The sequence below is a fragment of the Malurus melanocephalus genome, unplaced genomic scaffold (genome assembly GCF_030028575.1).
Source record: "Malurus melanocephalus ecotype Western Australia unplaced genomic scaffold, MMel_1.1 scaffold_151, whole genome shotgun sequence".
Classification (NCBI taxonomy): Eukaryota; Metazoa; Chordata; class Aves; order Passeriformes; family Maluridae; genus Malurus; species Malurus melanocephalus.
In genome coordinates this window covers 1,535,037-1,558,362 of record NW_026623383.1, presented here as the reverse complement: position 1 = coordinate 1,558,362, position 23,326 = coordinate 1,535,037, and positions in this window count along the sequence as shown.

The following is a 23,326-nucleotide window of genomic DNA, read 5'->3' as shown; positions in this document are numbered from 1 at the left end:
ATCTCAGAATTCATATTTATACTGCCAGATGAAATAGATTTACCTGTTGACACTCGAGAAATAACCTAGGCATAACAAAGGATTACCTCATAATACATTTCCATTCCYCTAAACATATGTATAAAAAGTGTTTCCTTCCTAGACATCCTATTATAGTCATCCTTATGTGATTTGGCTCTACAGGTTATGTCAGAAATAAAGCTTAGTGTTACCATTTGAATCTCAAAAATGGAAAAAAAAATCACTATGCTAAGGAATTTTTTCTGAAAATATATTCTAAAATACATTGCAAATAAACCTTGCAGACTGGATCATAAACATGTATGATAAGAGGTTTTTACAACAAATCTTGGTTTATAAAAATAAGTTGTTCTATTCCAGAGAGTGTCTGGAAATGTATGAGGTACTCTCAGACAATCATCCAGAAAATAAGAAGATGGAAAAAAATAAAAACTTGACAAGATATGAATATAAGGTTTGAAGAAAGGTTTCTTCTCAATTTTTTCACTGGGCCTGTCTTCTGAGTGACGCACAATTTTTTACCTGCGACTAAGGAACAAAAATACGTAACAAACAAATACYTTGGCTRTACTACAGATTTTGTTCTGAGACAMSYGATGCACTATATTTTATTTACATATTCTTGTAAAATGAAATGGGCTAATAGATAGTAAGAAATTCAGTTTGTTGCCCATTACTATTTTCTGTTGTCTTTCACAGAGGAAAAATTCTCAACTACAGAGCTGAATTAGTGTGAAAACAATGCAAAACACTATGTGCTGTTTAATTAATTTAAAAATAGCTCARTATAATTTCAGTACTTTTTGCTAGAACTGTAGAAATATAATGTTTTAGGGAAATCTTAATAATATAGGGATGAACAATATGGGTTTTTTTCAATAGGTAAATGTGGTATTCTRTGTTGATATAAAATTAATACAATAKAAGTAATTCACACTATTACAAGTTGGAGTATCCATAATTAGAAATTCCTTTACTATGTGTAGAAATCAGAATAGGGCAAGTTTGATGSATATTCAGATTCCATGAGTCTGCCTGGCATTATAGACAATATCTTTGATGACAATGAAATATTTATTATTTTATTCTTACATTTCTCTAAATTTATTTTAATATGTGGTTATTGGTACAATTATTCTACTGAAATCACTAAATGTTGTGACATCTTACACATCTTAAATTTTTACTACAACAAAAATCGCCACCTCTGATCTGTAGGATGAGTACTTTTTAGTTTGGGCTACATAAACTCTTGGGAAAATAGGTTAAACCTGAATCTCTGCTCCCTCGGCCTCAAATTCAAGTCTCAGCACATGGGTGGGAAATATATCTTCAACAGTTTTTACATCTCATTAAACAATGATAATTGCTTTAATTTGATTATGTGGCAAAATGTGTTTGTCATGAGCTGTAATAATCTAATCAGACCTTTCAAACTTAAGACATTTGATCACGCAACAGATTTTGACCCTGTAATAACAGAAAAAGCAGAAAACACTTAGAAAAATAAGTATAAGGACTGGAAAAATGAAAGAAAGCCATGACCAGCATGGTCTATCTGTCTTTGGTCTAACCCCTTGATCTTTGTTGTGGAGGAGCAGCTATATTCTATGAGGACTTAATCTTGTTATAAATAAACAAAAGTAGTACAAAGCCTGAGAAATTTTGAATTAATTAAATAAATTTTATTGATCTAAARACTTGTAAAAAAATTATATTGTGAGATTAGAAAAAGCTGCTAAAAAGTCWCAATATCATCATCACAATGAACTATATGTACAAGAGAACATGGTTTCTCTACAGATACTCTGTGTTTTGTCCTGGACCTTTGCTAGTGAGGTATTACCATGTTTCATTATGTCTATCTACCTTCTTCAATGTTATTTCTATCGGGGCAGGGCTTTGAGGACACCCATATGTCTCAGCCAACCCCTCACTGTGGCTCAGGGTATTTAAGTTTGTAATAAAATGACCTAGTAATTAAAGCAACTTTTGAAAAGTCTGAGGGTAGTGATACAGATTGATTAACATTCAGAGAATCATAAACAAGGCTGTAGTGTGTTATTCTATATTTTAAAGTTACATACAGATACCAACCGTAGATTTGTTTAGCTATACCAGGATATGGASTTCTACTGACAGCATTTTTTCTATGTTGCAGTACATTAAAAAAGCCTAGTAGCTCTACCAAATCTGTGACTACACATGAATCACAGATGAGAAATATCAATGAGAATCACAATGAGAAATATCAAATACAATCCAAGCTAATTTTATTAATTGCTYATATTATGAGAAAACAGAATTGAATTCTTCCATCTTTGTTACATGACAAGCTTTAAACTAATTTTCTGTTGTTTTTATGTGTTAGGTAAGACAGATTTATCTGTATCTATCAGTCATTTTTAACCTAATATTTGTTGTTTTATCTCTTAAAATTCAGAGTAATTGCTGTTATTAATTTTACAGTTTTTCACACGAAGTATTGGCAGAAAAATAAAAACAGACCAATCTGTTACAGATCACTTCTAAAATAGAATTGATGTTCGAACACATACAGAAAAATGTAAAACTAGATTGGTTTCTGCTGATTTTCATTAATGAGAGACACATTTTTGTTGTTACATTAATTTTCATTTACAATGAGTGCTGAAACTTGAAAACTSATTTGCAATGAACTATCACAGAAGAAATTCTTCACATAATTGGGTTTGATCCTCTGAATATTGAGAGATAACTACCTCAATCAGAAGATTGCAGGATCATTAATATTTCTATTATTTTAGCAGCCACTCCATTAATGTTCCTCTTTGGACTGAGGGCACCGATTACTTCACCATGAATTCCACTACATATAATTCACCTACATAGTGTTTGCATGTTAGAGAACAGATTGATGCATTTTGAGAAGTATACATGTAAAAAGAATAAAGTTAAATATGATAACAACACAAATGTAAGACTGAAACCTTTAAAGTAGCTTCTCAGCTGATTCTTAAACCTGGAAATGCCCAAATGTTGCAAGTTCCTCATRTTTTAATCTAAAAATACTCTAGCTAACTGAAACTCTCATTGCATGTGTACAGGCCTTAGTGTTAGCAAGGCTAAAAGCATATCCCATGCACWGTAGTTATTTTTACTCCTAAGTACTGATGGCTGCAAATACATGCCTGTCTGATCTTCCTGAGAGCCTGAACTGATTGATCAAAAAAAAACAGAGCAGCACCCATTGCCTGTTTCAAACTATACATAATGATGGAATTGGTGCCACAGCTCTGCCTCAAACTTTTCCTCATAAATATTAATTTATCCGTGTGTGTAATATTTGCTGATGCACTCACAGCATTAAAAAAAAAAAAAAAAAAAAGGATTTTACTAACACTAAGGACGAATAATTATTTCCAATCATAATTATCTCTCTGTATTTTTATTTTATTTAATTCTTCTGCAATATACCTAAAAATACATGCCTTGATTCAATTTTTGTTTCTTTCATTATATCTCTTTAAGATAGCTATGTTAGTGCTCTGAATATGGTCTAGAAGGTTTTATAATTTTTCTTGTTTTTAACTGTGTGATCTTGAGCTTTACTGATTGCATGTCATCAAAATCTTGAGCTTTTTTTCAGATTTCCTGTGGTATTCTTCCAATACCTTAGTGTTTTGCAAACATCACTTGATTTATCTTTATGACACTACTGTGAAGTAAGCTCTTATCTCCCAGCAAGAGGAAATTGTAAGTACTCAATGATTCCACAAATCAAGTCACACTTTCTACAAATCCAGTTCAGTGTTTAGAAAAAGGAAGCTCCATATTTTCTGGCAAGCTKTGAAATTATTGTCATATCTGATATGCTAAGTATTGCACAAGAACTTTACCATAACTTCTAATAAAGCATCCAGTTCTCAGTGGATTGTTTTACATTCATGAAATCATTTCACAGCCTTATTCATCATATATTAACATTTTTTCTTGGAATTTGTTACAAATTTGGTTTTGTCCATGTAGAAAGAATCTTTTTTGATCATGTGATTTGAAAACTGTATCATGGTGTTAAAGACAGCAAAATTAAAAATGGATAAGTATCATAAAAACTGTTATTTCYGTGAATTTAATTATATATCTTTATAAACTTCATATTCTTTTCATTTAACCTTAAATTTTTTAACTTCTGTGTTTATGACCAAATATTGCTTAATTAGMTGTAAAATAATATTGCAAAATAAAAACAAGATTTATCTCACGACTGAAGTAGCCGATGTGGAACACACGTTAAAAAAAATTTATATGTATTAATGAAGTTTGTCAAAACAGAAAAAAATTTATTAGAATATATAAAAATATACAAACAATGATAATGTAAGTGTTATCATTTTAAGTAGTTATTAGTATTGTAAGCATTTTTGATCAATTCCCACAGCTGATTAAAAAGCATCACTTTTTGCAAGACTCATAATTATTGACATGAGCCTCATCAGTTTAGGCTGGTAATAAATCATCTAGTTACACCACCCCTCAGTTTATACTTGTTTATTATTATTATTATTATTATTCAGGGTGAAAAATAGTCATTTCTGCTCCCTAAAGGTGTGTTTCAAGGCACTGGACTAGTATACGCAGGGGGAAGAGTGGATGGAAACCAAAGGCACAGCACACATAACAGCACTGAGTGGTAAATGTGGCTCCCAGAACCACAGGAACCACAGGACTCTTCTAAGAATACTTCTGCAAAATAATATGGGTATCATAAATAATTAAAATCATGGTGTCAATATTGTRATAGTAACAGTCCATCTTTTCCTGTTGTGTAAGGAACTATGACACCTATGGAAACACTGATCAGTGTGAACAAACAGTGAATGGCTGAGGTTGGAAAATATTTTAAGGTCATCTACTTTCMACACCCCTGCCATGGGCAGGGCAGCTCCCACTGGGACAGGTTCCTCAAAAACTGTCCAGCATGGCTTTGAACACTTCCAGGAACAGGGCATCCAYAACTTCTATGGACAACCTGTTCCAGTGCATCRCCACCCTAAAAKAATTKTTTCCTAATATCTAATCTAARCCYCCTTGTYTWATCACTACAYACCCTTTTGARWAGCCCCTCTCCAGCTTTCTTGTAGTCCCCCTTTATGTACTGAAAGGTTTCCATTAGATCTCCCTCGTGCTTTCTCTTCTCCAGGCTGAACAACCCCAACTCTCTCAGCCTGCCTTCACAGGAGAGGTGCTCTGATCATATTTCTGGCCCTCTTCTGGACTTCAACATTTCCACATCCATCTTGGGTGCCCCAGAGCTGGACACAGAGCTCCAAGTCAGGTCCCACAAGAGTGGAGAGGAGGGAAGGAACCCCCTCTCCTGACCTTGCTTTTTTTGATGCAGCTTTCTTGGCTGCAGACACACATTACTAGGCCACAGCAAGCTTCTCATCCAAAACCTCYAAGTCCTYCTCCAGAGGGCATCYCTCAATYCATTCTCTGCCCAGCCTCTATTTGTGCTTGGAATTGYCCCAACCCAGGCACACATCTTGAMACTTGGCCTTGTTAAAATTGATGAGATTTACACARATCCACCTYTCAAGCCTGTCAAGGTCCCYCTGGATAGCATCCCTTCCCTCCAAGTGTTGACTTCACCACACAGCTTGGTGTTGTTGGCAAACTTGCTAAGGGTTATYCAGGATACTGACAAAGATGTTACAGAGCTCCAGAAAAAGATGTTAAAGAGCTCCAGACTTAATACTGACTCCTGTGGAATCCACTTGTMACATTTTTGTCTCTCCAGTTTAGAGACAARGATATCATGCAGGGCAATGTCAAATGCTTCAAACAAGTCCAGGTAGAGATATCAGTTGCCCTTCCCTTATCTACCAATTCTCTAACCCTGTTGTAGGCCATGATTTAATGAAGCATGATTTACACTTAGTGAATCCTTGTTGAGTGTCACCAGTCCTTRTTTTTCAATGTGCATTTCCATAGTTTCCAGGAGGATCTGCTCCATGGTCTTTCTGGATACAGAGGTGAGACTGATTTGCCTGTAGCTCCCTAGGCCTTCCTTTTTTTTCCTTTTCAAAACTGGGAGTTATCTTTCCCCTWTCCAGTCAGTGAGAAATAGTAACTTAGCCACCTCTGGGGTGGATGGTGTGGACAGAGCTGCAGCCTTTGCTATCAGATGAGTACCTTTTATTCTGTCTGGAGGGCCAAGGTCAAACGAGTGCCCTTGGCCTGTGCAGATGATCACAGGTGCCTGGTTCGTGCATTATGTGTGCTTTATGTGTCATATATGCCATGGTCATCTATTTATGAGACATAACAAACACAGTTTCAGGCGGTACAAATCAACAAATTTATGGCCCATTATTGTTAAAAGTAAGGGCAAGGCATAAGGGAAAGTCTTCCCCCTTCCTATAAGCAGAAGAATGAGCTGTAAATTGAAAAGTCACTATTTATTTTTCACCATTATTCATGATTTACCTGCATCAAAAATTGTACCAGGTCCATGCCAAGTCAATGTTCACTGGGATATTTCAGAAGTCTCTGACCTAATGCTGCTGCTCTAAAGTCAATGAAGCTTTCATTACTAACAGAAGCAGATCTAGGGCAATGTGAGTGCTTTACAAGTTCCTGCATGAGAAGATGCCCAGGGAACCAGCCTGAAGGGTTTACAACCTACTGTTACAAATGATGAAACACCTGGGACTGAACAGTAGGATGAATTCGATGATGGTCGTGAAAGAGAAGTAGAAAGAGGGAAGACGTACCTGAGCAAGTGTTTAGTACCTGAGCAAGTGTTTTCTTGCAATGTAAATTATTATTGATCTTATTAATTCTGTTTAGAAATTAAAGATGTAGACTGACAAGTGAAGCACGCTATTTTTGTTAACACCTCTCTTAAGAGTGGGGACACTTTGTATTAGCATTTTAACTCAAACAAAGGATTACAATTACTAGAAACACAACTCCTTAAGAAACTGGCATACTCACTGGGCAGTAAAACAGAACATTTAGATCTGAATAGAAAATGCAAARTTAAYGTCTGGAGGTGAACATTCTGGTGAACATTGTCAGTGTTAATTTTTTACAGGTAAAAATTATATAGAGTTTAGATTTTTTTTATAATTGCTATTAAATCAGAAAATATAAATCCTATGGTTGAAGACTTGTTAATGATTATATTGAAATGTCTAGATCATTAATGAATTGAATTTTTAACAGACACTGGCAAACAAAACCTAGCTTTGAACCCTGGCCTATGTTCAGACAACAGAATACCCTGAGGCTTCTCCATGAGATATATCATGATTAAAGAAAAAATGRTTCAGACATTGATTGCTTTGGTTAAAATTATTGAATGGAGTAGGTTCATTACTAATGGATCACTAGAATATGCAGTTGCAGATGGATTTTTCTGCTGGGTTCAGTCTCTCTCTTCCCCAGGGTAACAAACACAGCAGCATGTATGTGTAAAACAAGAATCCATCTCTTGCATGAGCAGACAACAGTACAGTAAAGTGCACACTGTTTGTGAACAGCTGCTGAAAATCATTAAGAACCCTTGAGTGCTTAATTGTTAGGAAGTTCTAAATTTCTTACCATTTTTTCTTTCTTCAGGTAATCATAAGTTCCTCTGTTTGCTCACTATGTCAACTAATATAAACTAAGTATTTCCTAATCAGCATTTCTCCTTCCATGCTATTATCCCCTTCTGTTTTGTTTCCCTATTTTTCTTGTAATCACTTTCTTTTTCTATCATTAAGGTTTAGTTTATTACTGTTTCTAGTGTTCATTTCTTAAAAAGGATTTGGCAATTAATCTTTATATGAATGACACTATGTATATGCAAGTGTGGTATATATATATATATATAACCTTCATTAAAACTTATACTAGACTCAAGAAAAGGTATTATTTGAAGAATAACAATCAGAAAAATTGCATGAAGCTGAATAAATGGATGTATCTTAAAGGGCTGCTTTCTGAGAAAAGCTCTGGACTTGAATTCACATTCTATAAATTTCCAGAAATTATGTTTGTCTATTTAAATCACTGGCATAAAAAAGTAAATATAACATTTACCTTRTAAGTATACCAAAGCGTCCTGAGTATCAAGCAGATCTCTATAACTTTGGATTCTGTCATACAGTGATCGAAAATTRAACTTTTCATCTAAATGTAACCTAAACTTGATTTTCAGTCTTTTGAGTTACAAAAAATATTAAAATTATACAAAAATACACTTAAAATACTMTTATTAGAATCAGTGTCAATAATGAAGAATATTATTTTCACTGTTCAAAACCACTAAATCATTAGTGTATTTTTCCAACTTCATRCAATTTAGGCATGTTAAATAGCTCTTTATTCCAATAATTATATTCACTTGTTTTGGGGGGCTTTCCTGCATGGATTTTCAGTGTACTGACCATCATTTATAAAGTTTACATTTTTTTTATTATAGTGTTAAATCACACCTCAGATTTAATTAATGCACAATGATCCAAATGAATAGAAAAATATTTATATTATTCTGCATGAAAAGAGATGTCAAAATGTAAGAATCCATGTTGAGACATATCAKTCTCTACCCTACCTTATAATTTGCTTTTCACAAAGCCCCACTCCATAATGTCACAGCACAGGCTTGTTAGACCCTGTCAGCAGCCTCCAGCCTGCCAGTGGAGTTTTATCACTGAATTATGTTATAAATCTCTGTATTCTGAACATCTTATCCAAACAGGAGTAAAGGCAGGACAGAATTTGTAGATGTTTGCATTATTCAGGTAAAAAACACCTGAATATTCTTAAAATGTGAACACCTGAGACATTCATGCACCCATAGTTCAGGGAAGCTAATCTAAATGTTGTAAAAAATCAGTCTGTTCAAAAGCAACCATATCTCAGACTCTTCAAGACAGAAGACACGGTCTAGTAACATCAGGTACTTCAATAATACTGCAACTATTGCACAAGTATGGCAGAAGTCTTATATTTAAAAATATATAATAAATAATTGTATGKAAATGTTAACCAATAAGGTCAACAGCATATATGATGCCCATAATGCAGAAATAAATYCCAGACCATACTTTTATTGTCCTTTCAAATTGATAAGGAGATTTGAAATCTACAAAAGAATTCCCCCCAATTTAAAATCAACATTTGAATATATTTGTCTTTAAGTTTAAAACGATCTTGAGAAATAGAAGATTTTTGTTATAATTGCATGAAATGTTACCTGTAAATGGAATAAAAAAATAAGTCTTTGATACAAGATTTTAACCAAACAAAAAAAAATCTTCAAAATTTCAGGTGTTAAGAACTAATAGGAAGAAAAGTGCAATAATGTTGTAATTCCAGTATCTGAGTTGAAAATAGCACTAAGTTTAGATGGATATAGTCTTGCTCATTTTTTTTCAAGACTTTTCAGCATGTAAGTTTTCATCCAATAGCCTTTTATAATGAGGCATTCCAGATTCATATACAGTGGGATACAGAGAGCAGAATGAGGAAGTAGAATTAACTGTAATTGCCCTTATTCATAAAAAGGAATTAAAGATCTTCTTTCCTCTAAAAACTATTTTATTTCTTCATTAAATATACATGTGAAGATCTTTCTAGTTTTCAACACAGCCTGAAAAGAATTATTGTAGTCCTTAAAAATTGTGGAGGATCAGTTTATTAGATTGGTGAAGAGTTTAGAAGTACATGAAATAATATGTGCCCTGAAGAAATTTTATTATATTAAGGGTCTTTGATAGACATAAAAGACCTGATTTGTATTTCAATGAGTAAGATTTGTTTTTTAATCGATGAATACAACTGCTATACACATTCCCTGAGGCAGTATTTGCCACAGAGAAGCACTTTYGAGCCAAGGAAAGAACTTTAGCAAGGGTGTATCCTGTTGACATTAAGAACACTAATATTAGATTTTATCAGCAAGTTTGTCAAATAACACAGTCATAATATAGCTTCCATTTTCTTAGATTAAAAATTGCACACACTTTCATTCTTATTCCATATGAATAACAAAACACTTATTAATCTACAGTTTTGGACAAATCTATTCTTGGCATTTGAAAGGCACAGTGATACACAAACATTTGCACCTCTGCTGAGCCTTTTCCACAGAGGTAATTTTTTCAAAACAAGTATTCTTCTCAGTCAGAGTATTCTGAATTTTTGTATGGCTATTTTCCAAAGTTTAGCTACTGTGTTTGAATACAGTCATGATAAATTTTGCAAAGAAATCAAAATCAGTAAAATATTCATTTGCTAGTTTTACTCAAGGACAATCCTTTATACACATGAATTCATGCCACTTTCTCCAACTGAGAAGTTAATTTTCCTTTCTGGTAAAAAAATTACTGTTCATTTTGTAAAACCATTAGCCTTGATGTTCACATACTAGCAATTACCAGTACTGGCTAGACCAATGGAGCACAGTAAGAAAACACTCAGCTGGATTTTAAGGAAAATTTGCTATTATGGCTGATGATATTCCYCCTCCTTTCTTCCACCACAGAAGCAAATTATAGAGAATCTTCCACCTTGAGTCTCTACCTAAGTAAATTGCCTTTGACTGAATATCAGAGTTGATAAAAGATGATCATATCGTGACCTCTATTCCAGCAAAGCAATTTATCAAAGTATTGTTTTATGTTGATTTGCTTTTTTCCCCCAACCTTTACACCTACAGTCTATTAAGATTCTACTCAGAAGATTAAGCTTCATGTTTCCACATGKAATTTTCATGAACTTCTTTCTTCAGATATAGACCAAATTACAATTATATTTAATTCTGAAATCATTGAGGTCATTGAAATTGCTACAGCTAGGCACACGTAAATGAATTCTGCAGAAACTGGATCTAGAAGAGTATATTTAATTATAGTTTTTATAGTTTTTCAGTTTATTGTCTTAACATTACAACCAAAAGCTTGGTGGTATGAACAGCAGAGCCAGATTCCCTTCAAGTGTAAAAAAAAAAAGTATTTATTTAGTATATCTAAAGTGGTTTTCAGGACTTGAACTCTATAATCCTTTTGTGGTTTAATGCTTTACTTTGGTATATTCTACCTAGTGTGTCATGTACTATATAAATCATGCCCAATTGAAAAAGCAAATGCAGTTGATTTTTTATAACCTGTTTAAAAAGCTGATTGTGCTGCATTGATAGCMTAATCCTCTGTGGAATTGAATCATGCTAGAGAGTCTGTATCTTGTTAGTATTTGCTAAACATTTTTTTTTCTTTTATGCCTTCAAAACTAATGCTATTTTAAACGTAGTAGAAAAACTTCAGAAATGCTGCAGTTTCRTAGAAGGGTTAACTTTAGCAAGAACTTCCACTGGCTATATATTTGTACAGTTTTCAGTCTATTTTCAATCCCAAACTCAGGGTGGAGAAAAAWTAATTACACAAATATTGAAATGAAGGCAGAACCAAAGGACAGGAGAGTGCACTTAAGAACAAGGATGGAGAAGCAAGGTGTAGGAAATTAGGACAGCATRGTAGGCAAGGAGGTAATTAGGAGTCTGTAATACAGAGATAGGCAGAAGGTGATAGAAAGGGCAAAAGATAACATAATATGACAGGTGAAGAATGTTATATATTATATATAAGAAAGATGGAGCAAAAAGATGGAAAAGGATGAAATTGCACAAACATCTGCTGACTCAGATGAATGTGTCAGCAGTCCAGAGGCAAAAGACATACTTGAACTGGATAAAAAGTAAAAAACAGATCAAAGAAGTTATGTTGGTTGATTTTATTTTATGTTATTCCACTTTATTTTATTTTRTGGACTGAGAAGGATCAGATTAGGTGAACTAGATGAAACTGTAATTTTTTGTTCTGTGATGTACACTTTTYACTTAATGATGCTTAGACTTCACTTCTTCCTTAAAGGGATTATATTTTATGCRCTATTTAATTCATAAACCTGCATATTCTCAATCAATGATGAGACAYATTCTAGCAATCTTCTTTTTCTGATAATACTGTTAACCAGTGCACTAGAAGAGTTTAGTTTTATTCAGTACTCTATGCAAGTCTCCCAAGTCATTTTGATAGATGTAGCTGCAAGGTGTAAGTGGGTCTAAAATTATTTAGACCCAATTACCTGTGCATTGGGAGCCACTTATTTTAAATTAGGGGATTCTGTTTCATCACATCCCCAATATATTGCAAGAATATTACACATCCAAGATCAAAGGCTGTTAGAAGGCATGRTATGAAATAACCCAAATAATAAGCAAAGCATGAAGTTTCCATGTTCTGTCCTTCATACTTGACTGAAATAAAATKGAGCCTCTCATTTGGTAGTAGAAATGGATTCTCAATACTGAAGAAAGGAAAACATGAAGGAGATTATAATCTTTTGAAAGCATTAAACAAAATGAAATAGCCAAGTACATAAAGCAGAATCAGTAGATTTTTTATGAGGTTAAAGAACGTATTAACTACATAAATACCAATGTCAGACTTATGAGGAACGCTTGGACTGCATTACTTTAACAGACACTCTACAAGCAACTTCTGACAGTCTGCTCCAGAAATTTAATGTAAATTGTTATGTGTCCGTGAACTAGACATTGAGACTGATATAGTAGAGAAAAATAGGAAGTGTTTTGTCCAAGATCATGCAACAGGTGATTGCAGCCAAAGACTCATTGCCCTGACTAAACAGAAGCACAGTAAAAAAATATTATCATGTGTTTGACTTAAACAGTCAGATAATGTAGTCACTTTGTAACATTACAATAACATTGTAAGCAGTAGCTACTGTATAACACTATCAACCTTTTACAATAGTTAAGCATAAATATATTTAAAATATTTATTGTCCCMAAGGAGAAAAGGGAAATCTGTGATGTATAAAAAGGGTACAGAAAAATGTAGTAATATGTGTAAAATTGAGCAGATGGGTAGTTRACTGATTGAACCTGAATAATTCTGAAGAATAAGCAAGACAGATGTCTGGAAAAAACAAGACAAATCCTGATTACWAAAATTAAATCAAGAACAAATGCCAAGAACAAATAAGATCACTACATTTTTGTTTGTAAAAAGGACCAAGAAGCATAGGAGAAGATAACATCATAATCTGTGAAAAATAAAATTACTATATAGGTATAGTTTGGAGAAACCAACATCAGTCATCCTAAATAGAGTAGATYCCTATTATTTACATGACCAAATAATGAGAAATGCATTTTTCATATTTTCTCTGACTTCAAGCCACCAATGCTGCACTTGTTTCAGGCTTGATGTGATTCTGTATTCTAATTGCCTTATAAACTGGCAGTTTAAAAAGTAAGATAACAAACAAACTAAATGGTCTGGCTTTGCCATTATAAAACTTTTAGCTTCAGAGTGTCTGAACTGCTAGCCAAAAAAAAAAAAAAAAAAAAAAAAAAAAAANTAGAAACAATTTTAAGTAGTAGTGCTTTAGAAAAATATAAAAATTGACTGCATGCCCTGTTTCCTCATCAAAAGCTAGAATTCATTTTTAGAAGTCACTTCTAACTATGTCATGTTTTGGATGACTTTCTTGCTTCTTTAATTTCTGTTTCTTCATAAACAAAATGATAAAAATATCACTGGAGGTTCAACGCAGGGGGAAAAACTGAAACTTGAAATTACTTAAACAGTATTTTATTTATAAGATATTTGTTTGTGAAATGAATTTATAATGCCCAATAACTTAGAAACTTCATGTATTCCTTGGTACTGGGACTCTTCGGGTTTGAGTTGGAAAGGCCCTTAAAGATCACTTACGTTCTAATCCCTCTGCCATCGACAGGGTCTCAGAGCATGTTGCTCAAAATCCTATCCAGCCCGGCCCAGAACACTTCCAGGGATGGGGCATTCACAAATTCTGTGTGTGACCTGTTCTAGTGTCTCACCAGTGTCACAGAAAAGAGTTTATTCCAAGTATCTAATCTAAACCCACTCTCTGTTTAAAGCCATTCCCCCTTCTCCTGTCACCTCATGTCCTTGTGTAAAGTCCCTCTCCAGCCTTCTCGCAGGCCTTTAGGTACTCAGAGATTGCTACGAGGTCTCTCCAAGCTTTCTCTTCTGCAGGCTGAACAATCCCAAGCAGCTCAGTCTGTTTTCATCAGGGAGCTGCTCCAGCCTCTGACCATATTGTGGCTCTCCCCTGGACTCCCCTGAGCAGGGTGATGTCCTTCCTGTGCCGAGGACCCCAGAGCTCAACACAGCACTGCAGGGTCTTACAAGAGTGGAGTAAAGGGGCAGAATCCCCCTCCAAAGGAGTCACCAGCAAAGATGTTAAACACCACTGATCCAAATACCAACCCCTTAAAAATATTATGAACACACCCACACACATATATATATAATTATCTTTATTCTCTTCACTCCACTTTTCTTCTCTAATACAACTCAAAATGTTTTGGAAGCTCAAACACATCTATATTAACTCATACAATCAATGTAACTTTTCCCCATTCCTGTCTCTTTATATAGCTGTATGGGAAGAGAAAATGGAAGATAAGGAATAAAAATAATCCAAAACACAAAGAATCTGTAGGAAATCTCTTTGATAGTCATGAATAGCTTATAATACTGATTGCTCAGAACCAGTTATCATTGATATGAACTAGCCAACATTTTTAATTATAGATACTCACATTTCTACTCTCTAGGTTTTTCAAAATCTTCAAACAAAATTTTACAGGAATCACTTTAGAGACAGCTTAGATTTTTGTTAATCTATGAATTCCAGGAAAAAATGAAATATGGTATATCTGTCCAAAATATATTAATTTTGTGTGTGTTAGAAAGGTAAATCACCAGTGCTACAATAGTAATTTCTAACATTTTATTCATTATTTAKACAAAGCTATAGTGTAGTGAATCAGGAACCTTGCAGGGTATGATAAGTTACATAATTATGTTACGTAAGTTACTTGATTATGATTTAGGAGATTGGAACTGCAGTCTTAATACAACACAGAAGAATTATTTCAGATGGTATACATTAAATTTAATGTGTATCATTTTTATCCTTGGGTGGAAATATTCTTCAAAAATATATAAAATGTTAATAAAAATGAAGACAATTATCTAACAAAAGGAAAGGGCCCATGATGCTAAAAAGCCCAACATTGCAATTCTTAATGGAATGTTCAGTGATGAAATCAATTTAATATTACAATATAGGTCTCAGAAATTGTTATTAAAGCTTGGTTCCCTTAACATGTGTTATRTAAGCATAAAAATAATTATACTACTGATAAAAGATTATAGAGATGACCCAGATACTGAGGAATTAATTTTTTGTCCTGTGTCAAAGGATTAACTTTAAAGCATTTCAACACAAAATCAGCAAGCTGTGTTTTAGCATGRGGTATTCTCCTACAGTTACACTGACTGGAAACACTAACAATCTTTGTCGCACAGGTGAAAGTTTCTGTCTTAAATTATACATTACTTGAATCATTAAACAGAAATATAGAATTGAAATACCATGTAAAAATTATTRCCCATTGCAATTATTTAATATTTTGGGAATAGAGTTTAATAGAAGAATTACAAGTTTTAGAAATTATGGTTTAGCCAAACTGCTTCCTTTTCATTTCACTGTCAAAGGTCCAGGAGCATAAATTCTTCCATTCAGGATTTTTGTACTGTGATATCTATGTGATACGTTTTATCTATCTATGTGATAGAACGTTTTATGCTGTGACACTTTTAGAAATATGTATGGGATATATAGGTATAATATATACACAACTGTATCAAAACCACTAAACTACTTGCTTTCATTCATTTCAGACACAAAAAAATTTGTTTCTGAGAGAARCATTCCTAATACAGAGCCACCATTCTCTATGAGTCATGTCAAACAAATTTGTCTCTGCTCAAGGAGCCTGTAGGGCAAATGGAATGTCAGGAAACCTCAAGAACAGAACAGAATGCAGAATAAGAAACATAAGTAAAATGTGTGGATTCATAATCACATTACACACAATTCTGGTCACCAAAAGAAGGACATGGTTCAACAAAAGAAGCTAGAAATTATAAAAATGGATACTGGAAGAGAATGTTGGAAAAAATCTATGCACTTTCACCTGAATAATAAAAGGAAAGGGCTGAATGAGGACACATACATAATTGTGGAATCTGACATGACTTTATTTCTCAGAAAATTAGAAGGGTTGTACTTCATTTTTCAGTAGGAGTCTAAAAGAAACAATATACATTTTTTCATATTAAACTACAGAATTAATTGCCATTGGATGTCATGGACCTAAAGTATCAACAGGCTTCACATGAATTAGACACTTATTAAAAATCCACACTGGGTTGGTTGCATATTCTTCAACTTTAAATGGGAATAGCTTTAGGTCTACAGGCAGGAATGTATTGCATGCAAAACTGTGGTCTATAAACTGAAATATAAGGTGTGATGTACTGCTGTGAAATTTTGTTAAGTTGCTCTAAAATTCACTGTCCATATGGAAGTTTAAGTAAAATAACCTTTGTGCCTTGTTATTTCAGCATACTAAAGTATGTGAAAACAAGAAAAACTTTCACACAGCTGCCCTATGGTACAGGAAATTTCTGAAGGTATGTTTTAGCATTTGCATTCATATAAATAGATTATTTAAAATTAGGGTTAAAAATGTTATAATTATGGAATTAGCATGAAAAATATGCAAGCGTTTTATTGTTAACACTTTTCCATTGGAAAACATTTCAGTATTTCCCAAACTAAACCAATTAATTTCCATTTTTTAAGTGCTCAGAATTTGTATTCAACAATTTTCAATATTTGCCTCGTTTACCCTTGAAAGAGTAAGACAGAATGTTGTTGGTTGAAGTTTAAACCCTAGATTCCTTTTTCATTTTCCCATTCATGGCTAAAATATATTTGTACATATACCCATTTATGACTAGATGTATAGCTCCCATTTATCTACTGGAAAACATGTCATTATGAATATTTTTCACTAGAAAACATAAGTTAGCAGAGAATGGAAAAGCAGACTTGAAATATTTGAAAGTTTATAGTGAAAGGTAAATGCAGTCATATCTTATTGAACAGATTAGAAGTATTCTATGGCTAGAACAAAAAAAAAATCAATTTTGAGTAAAAATATATTTCTCATCTTAATTTCTTAACAAAATATATCTATTTTGTTATAGAAATTTTTTTTTTAAAAATTTTTGGTTTTTAGAATTTTCCTCAATAAAAATTTGAGTCTTGAAAGTCAGAAATTCTGTGGTACTGCTTTATTTAAGCCTCGTATTTTAGTTATCAAAAGTTTACATGTCAGCAAAAAAAAAAAAAAAATTAATTTTGTCATGCTGAAAATATTATATAAATAAGACCAGCAACAATATATTTTAGCAATGTAGAATCCAAACTACTATGGTACACGTTTTCCATTAAAAAAAACAGATTCTATCACCTGTCACAGAAAGCAAATGGTTCCATACCTTAATCAAAAGGGAATAGATACTGAAGGGCTAACCTTATTTTACACTCGTGTATGCTCTGTTTTGCATCATCAATTCTTTTGCTAGTGGTACTGATTTTTATGGAAGACTGGAGAGAGAGAGGCATATTTGTCAGAAAAATCAATGCCAGTTTTCTTATACAACAAATTGCTGCTGAGGAATGCCACTAAGTATGTTTTACTGCTTGCTCCTGAAGTGGAATCTCTGAGAAAAGTACATTTCTACATCTTATTCTCTACTTTAATGTACTGACTTATAGGAAGAAGCATACCTGACTGAGCAAAAGGTACCRAGCTACATTCTTGGTGCATTGACTGCAATGAAGTTGCTTCTTGCAATGTAATTAATAGTGACAGGACAAAGAGAAACAGCCAGCTCTCTCTTGAGGTCTCTAAAAAAATAGCAGTCTTKTTTCCTGAAAGAATAAAGTGATTATTCAAAAGTCTAGTTAGATTTTTTGTAGGGTTACCAGAGGAATAACCCATGATATATTTTGAATCTATTTGAATCCTGCTAAATTCTACCATTTTTTTTCTTTACTGACACCACTCTCTTCTGCCTCTTTCTCCCTGCTCTCTGCTCTGCTTATACAAATACACGGTTATAAGATGGCTCCAGATCAGACCAAGCTTCCTCTTCTGTTACTAGAACGTTTGGATTTCCCATCACCGTTGTAGTGAAGGACATGAAAATATTACAAAAATATTACTGGGCACCAGAACTTCTGTGATGGAATTTTTTCTCCCTGATGGTGATAAAACACTGGAACAGGCTACTCAAAAAAATTGTGTGAGATTATGGGATCTCTGTTCCTGGAGGTGCTCAGAACTCACCTGGGCAATGCCTTGAGCACCTGCCTGAGACAAACCCTACCTGAGGAAGAGGTTACATTAGATGACCCCAGATCCATTAACACAAATTAGTCTATCATCCTATAAATTAAAAAAAATCATATGCCTCCTAATTTTGGGCTACCTGTTTGCCTTATTTCAAGCTTTYGTGTAGATCTTTTCTTCATAAGAACATTCAGTAAAAGCTGAACTTTTGTTCTGAACTTTATCAGAACTGCAGATAACATTTTGTGYTCCTCAAATTATCATGCCTTCCTAATTTGAAATTACTATTACTTTTCTAAATGTATGTACAACACATTGTCATAGACATGATAATTTCTCAGTCTGATACATGTCTAGATGATATCCTTAAAAAAAAAAAAAATTATCCTCTCTGAGCTAATCTCATAGGATAAAATTCCTTCTTCACTTTCAAAAGTCTTTGACACWGTTCTTATGAGACTCTTAGCAGGCTTGGCAATAATTCAGCATGGGGAAAAATTCAGGAAYAAAGGAGAGGCAATGTCTTTAAAGGGAATTAGAAAAAGAGATGAACAGAAGAGATACAATTAGGCCATCAGAATAATACGGTTGGCATTGTCTTTCCCCCCCATCTTTTAAATTATTTTAATAAAATTGCATGTTTGAATTTTTTTTGTCTTTTTCACAAGATTTAACTTCAGGTTAGCCTTGGCTTTTTTAAGCCCTTCCCTACAGGGCAGGAAGRCATCTCTGGACTTCTGAGTCACCTGCCCCTGCTTCCAACTTTTGTATCTTCCTTCATAGATCTGAATTCAGTCAGGAGATTCTTGCTCATTAAAGCAGGTCTCCTGCTGCCTTTCATTGAATTCAAAAAATTGCCTCCAAATGCCTGCCAAATTTTATTCATAACACAAACTTTAGAAAAACTGAAGTAAACACTCACAGAGAAAGATAAAACAAAAAACTCCAATGCTGACAAGTGACTGGGAAAGTGCTACAAAGCACTGTCAGATTCAGTTAGCTGTCCACATAGTCAGTAATTGTGTCTTAGAAAACAACTTGTCATTAATCTTCAGGAGACTGGAGAAAAAAACACAGCTCTTATARCACAAACAAACAGACAAAAACAACCACTAATATAAGATTACTAAGTAATTATTTTGATTGCTTTTGTTCCACTGATGTTAAGCCCTGTTTCTTTAATATTTCTTGATCTTTTATGTGGAAATGTGAACTTGTGTATAAAAAGCTTGTCATCATTGTTCTCAATTTTTTCATCAACGTTATATTCTTTTCCCAGTTGTTGATTCCAGACTTGCTTATTTTCAGCATTTTTATTATCTACTATGAATTGCCAGTGCAAACTTACTGCTAAATCTGAAATATGTTCTGCTTCTCTTTGGCATGAAAGCAGAAGAGCACTTAATGAAATTTATGCTAACAAGACTTAGATTCAGGTGCAAAATTTTCAATACAAATGCATCTGAGGTGAATTCCATTATTAAARTAAACATGTTTCTTCATTCTAATTTCTTTTTTTTTTTCAAGAGTTAGGTACACAGTCAGACTATATGAGGTCAATATTATTGTAGTAAAGAGACAGAAGTAATTCAGACAATTAGTCACTTAACTACAACAGAACTGGTTATCCTTGTTTGGTTACACATCCCCCTCGGTAAAGCACATTGATTTACTATTCTCTCATGAGACACTTRAATTCAGCATACAGGCCATGAATGCATAAAATTCTTTTAAATTCCYAGTCATAACACTGAAAAGGCTAGCATTGCTACATACTAAACAGTTGAAATTTGGGGGTAAAATGATGCAGCTTTCATAAATATGTACCATCCAAAAATAAAAATTGAAATGACAGGAAACCAACTTCACCACACTTCGTTTACTATTGAAGGTAGGAAACACACAAAGAAAAGTGCTTAGGTTTACTTCTTTTCTTGCTTAAAACAATGGCTGAATTTGCCTATTGTTTCAGTGAAAAATCTCTCAYCTCAATGAATTGAATGCATTGATAGAATTCTCCCTGAGGCCACTCTTTTTCAGCTGAACAGTTTCACCTCTTCCAGCCTTTCCTTTTATGAAAGATGCTCCATATCTTTAATCATATTTGTGGTTCTGTCCTGGACTTGCTCCAGTATATACATATCTTTCTTGTATTAGGGAGCCCAGAACTAGACACTGCATTCTAACTGTGCAGATGCAAGCAGAGGAAAAAATACAGAAGTACACTTGCATTCAGTAGCCTTCCATRAGGTAAAAAGGATAAAGATTAAATTTTCTGAATGTTTATTTATCAATATGTTATCTTTAATGTGTTGCCCTCTTTCAAAATTTTCAGCCTTTTCATTTTCAGTGACTTCTACTTACACCCCTAACCTCACTGCTCTCTGGGTATAACATCTTTTTGGAAATCTGCTTTATCAATAAAATTACTGCACTGATCCAAYTTAAAAATAACTCTGCATTGAGAGTGGGTAGAGATAGTGTTTGCTTCTTGTGGAATATTACAGTGTGGCTTTGCAAGTAYGTATGCAGACAGTGGCCAAAAGGAGGACAGGCTAGGAATGTTTTCAGAGACTGACAAGAACTTCATCACGGAAAAAAACTGTGCTCTGGAATTCTGCTCTAAGAAATCACTCTTCTGCTGGAAGACACTTCCTAGATACATGACATACATACACATCCCAGTTCTAGTACCTCAAATAATATTTTCTAGCAGCTACTCACTTACACAGACCATACTGTTTGCATTAATTTCTATTTTCTAATCTAGCAATGATTTCCTCAATAGTACCTTTGACTAAGTAAAAATTAGTCTTCACTTCCCCATTATTATGACTGGCAGTATGGACCTCTTGAGATAAGTTATATTTAACAGGAATGTTAAATGAGCCTACTGGTTTAGCCTCGAAGGAGTCTCAAAGTCAGGAGACTCAGAAGCAAGTGAATCTCAACTGGCAGTCAGGAGAACTGATTTGGCCAGAGAAGTTTCTCTTGACCTACATTAGCAAGCAAGAAACTTGTAGCAGGACAAGAAATGTGTTGGACTCATCCCTCAAACTAACTGGAAAAGGTAGGAGAATATTGTAGGAGAAAGTAGAATAATCCTGAAAAGGAACAGGATTCCTGTTGAAAAATCTCTCACTGGGAAGCAGATAGGCCCAAGGTAGCATTTTCCAAGACCAGTGAAGCAAAGTTAGGATTCAGTTATGGCTATCTAGATTGCAGAAGTTTCTTTTGCTTTATAGTTACTGGAACAGGAGATGGCTCACTTGCTTGTATGGGGCAGAAAATAAAAAAAAAAAAAATTGCATCATGTTTTAAATGAATCCTGTTTTGAAAATAAAATGCATCAAGCTTTAAATAAATAAAAAAAAAAAAAACTCAACCCCCTCCTACTTACACAAATATATGAAGAAATAACCTCAAGATATATACCTTTTTATAGCAGTTCTTTCACATATAATAGGATTTTGTCAGTTAAAGACTCTAAGGCAAAGAACAAATTCTTCACTGTATAAATTCAGAGTAGGAATGATGGAATTTATTAAAAGGAGGTCTGTCAATTTTATCATGTCTTAACTTTTAAAATAYTTTAATTTTTCAAATAATTTATGATATTGAATCATCATAGAATGGTTTGGATTGGAAGYGACCTTAMAGACCCTCAAATTCAAAGSGCCCTGTCATGGGCAGGGACATCTTTCAGTGGASCAGGTTGCTCAGAGCCCCATCCAATCTGACTGAACACTTCCAGAGATGGGGCATCCTCAGCTTCTCTGTCTGTTCCAGTGTCTCAYCRCCCTCAMAAGAAAGAATTYCTTYCTTATATCACATCTMAAYTTACTCTCTTTCTGTTTAAAGACATTAGCCCTTGTCCHATCACTACATGCTCCTGTAAAAAGTATATATAAAAGTACATAGAAGTTTATAACCAGTCATTCTCTCTTGGTGGTGAATAACATTGTCAGGTTGTGAGAAAAAAAAAATATCYGGACCTTGTAATTTTACAGTAAAATTACCACACTAGCACGCTGTGGAAATTAAAAGGCTTGAGTAAAGATTAAATGAAATTTGAAAGTGCCTATTAAATTTTTTCCCTCAMCTTTAGAGTGAATTTCCAAACCAGACATCATTCAGCATAGTAACACAACTCATAGGCAGTTTCTTCTTCATATCTAAAATATTTATCAACATTTTGATAGCCCTTAACTGCCTCAGTGAAGGACAGGTCACAGTCTTAATGTCAATGTATCTGTGTTTATGTTCAAGTGTCAGATTGGGTATCTAACCATGACTAAAAGATTATTTTAGATTTTCTCAGTTTTTTATATAAAAAAATGTTAAAATATCAGTCCCTTTTCKGTGCATTCTTTCTGAAATAGAATTGCATGCTGAATGACAACAATGGAAATCTAAAATAAATTTTAAAAATATTTATGAAGTCATTAGATTTCTGGCATTTAGCAAAACAACTGTGTTCAGTCTTTTGATTTTTGGAAATGTGTTTAAATAACAAACCAGAGTKATCAGAGTTCCTTATTAAGCTGATGAATTACACTTGCTACCACTCCTATTTACAAGAATATTTCCTATGATCAGGAAACAAGAAGACAGAGTAAATCCTTATCTTTTCCAAAACCTAATTGAATCTAAATATCACCTTGAWATTTTCATGAATTTTTATATTTTCTGTATTCTCAAAAGAAATAATAAAATGATAACAAAATCAGATAACAAAAATATGCATTCTTACAAAAAAAAACCCCAAACAAACAATAAATCAGCACAATCAAAACAAGCAATCTTGGTCTGAAGAGAATACTTTTGATACAATCACCACAGCTTCATGAAGGCCAAACTCAACTCTGTGATAAATCAGACCTGCAGAGTGGAAGGTAAGGTCTTTAGCAGGATCACCTGACACCTCAGAATGCTAAGAATATAGTGCATTTTCCGAGAGATATCTCACAGTTTATTTTATTG